Source organism: Anas platyrhynchos, chromosome 5 (genome assembly GCF_047663525.1).
Source record: "Anas platyrhynchos isolate ZD024472 breed Pekin duck chromosome 5, IASCAAS_PekinDuck_T2T, whole genome shotgun sequence".
NCBI classification, from domain to species: Eukaryota; Metazoa; Chordata; class Aves; order Anseriformes; family Anatidae; genus Anas; species Anas platyrhynchos.
In genome coordinates this window covers 10,886,635-10,888,360 of record NC_092591.1, presented here as the reverse complement: position 1 = coordinate 10,888,360, position 1,726 = coordinate 10,886,635, and positions in this window count along the sequence as shown.

The following is a 1,726-nucleotide window of genomic DNA, read 5'->3' as shown; positions in this document are numbered from 1 at the left end:
CTTGACACACCTTTAGCTGACAGAGAAGGATATTGGCTTTCCAGCATGTAGAAAGAGGAAATTCAAACTTCTTTTCAGAATAATGTCCTTATGAATACTTCTTGTTTATATTCTCTTAATTTTCATAGGCAGAACAAATTATTCATCCTCTAGTGCAAAGGATTCACAGCATTTTTATTTTTTTGGTAGAGACATCCCTTTTGTAGTCTTCTGTGCATCTAAATCTGGGTGTTAGGATTGCTAGTAAGAAAGGCTTCAATGCTCAACGGGGAAGAGGTGAATGATCCCATGTGAGTTTGCTGTTCAAACTTGTGGAAGCAACTGCAAAATGAAATTATAAATCTCTGAAGCAGCTCTTGCTTTTAAGAACGGGTTACAGCTGATAAATTTGTCATGCATATTAATGAAGAAACTGCAAAAGCCGGGAATTCTCACAACCATAGATTTAACATAACTTCTTCGATAGCACAAACTGTAAATACAGAAAGTGTAGCCCTGTGCAGTGCATTCTGAGTAGTAGTTACAGAACACATAAAAATTTCCATGCAGTACCAAAATATATGCAGCCTGGAATAACTTGGTTAGCCACTAGACAGCTTCATATACATCAGTACAAGATGCCTGTCTCGGGAAGCAGACAAGCAACGCAATGATCCTGCTGATCAGCAGGGGGTTGAAGTGATAGATTTGTTTTGGGTAAATGCAGCATCTGAAGGATGACACCTAAGCTCCGAGCTGTTAATTTAAGGCCCAATTACAAGATGCTTCCTGTTCCCCTGCATGCTGGCAGAATTACCCTGGCCCCACTGAAGTTAATTTACAGTAGCGAAAGATGAGGCCCAGCAACAGACCCCGTGATGTGAATCTACTTTGTAGCTCACATAAATTGTTCTGTACAGACATTTATCCAAGAAAACCAAGGGTGCCTGCAGATTTGCAGCAGCTACATTTGCTAACACAAGCTGAGCATCAGACTCCCTTGGTCTGTCCCATGTTGCTCGCTGCAGGAGTCTCCTGTGTTAAGCTGAGGGTGAGACGCTGGTCTCGGAAGCCAGTAGGGAAGCTTCTGAGCTACAGGGACTCCCCAGATATTTTAAGAGAGGTTTTAGCAGGCCTGAGACGTGTCACTGAGTCCCCACTGCAAATCTGCTGCGTACCTGGGGACAGATGCCTATGTGTCCTGCAAAGATCACACAACCAAGGGCAGGGGAAGCAACACAGCCCTGGGGTCCCGCCGTGTCCAGAAGAGCATCCTCTGCCTGCAGACAGCCAGGAGCACCACCTGTATGGCTGTGCCCTGAGCCAGAGGTGTGTGTAGCCCCCAGGAACCACATCCTTTGGCCTCCTGCACAGAAGGGTCAGCAGGTGCAGCACCAAGCTTGCCTCCAGCTGCACCGTGCTGCCCTGAAAACCAGCTGTAACAGCACATTGCCATCGGACACACACACTCACTGCTCTTCAGGACCAAGTCTTGCACCATTTCGTCTTTCTCATGATTTTCAATCTGACACGCAAGCCTGTGTTTTGGTCCCATGGCGATGCCACAGACTGCCAGGCAGGTGACCCAGGCTCAGGCAATTCCTGAGGGGTCCCTGCGGCCAGCACAGCCCGAAGGCTGCCCTGAGATGAATCAGTGCTTCCCAGTGACCAGAGATCATGGGTCTGAGTGTCCCCCCTGCTTCTGCTTCCTGTTTTGGCAGATATCATGGGGGTAGATTTTCTTTTC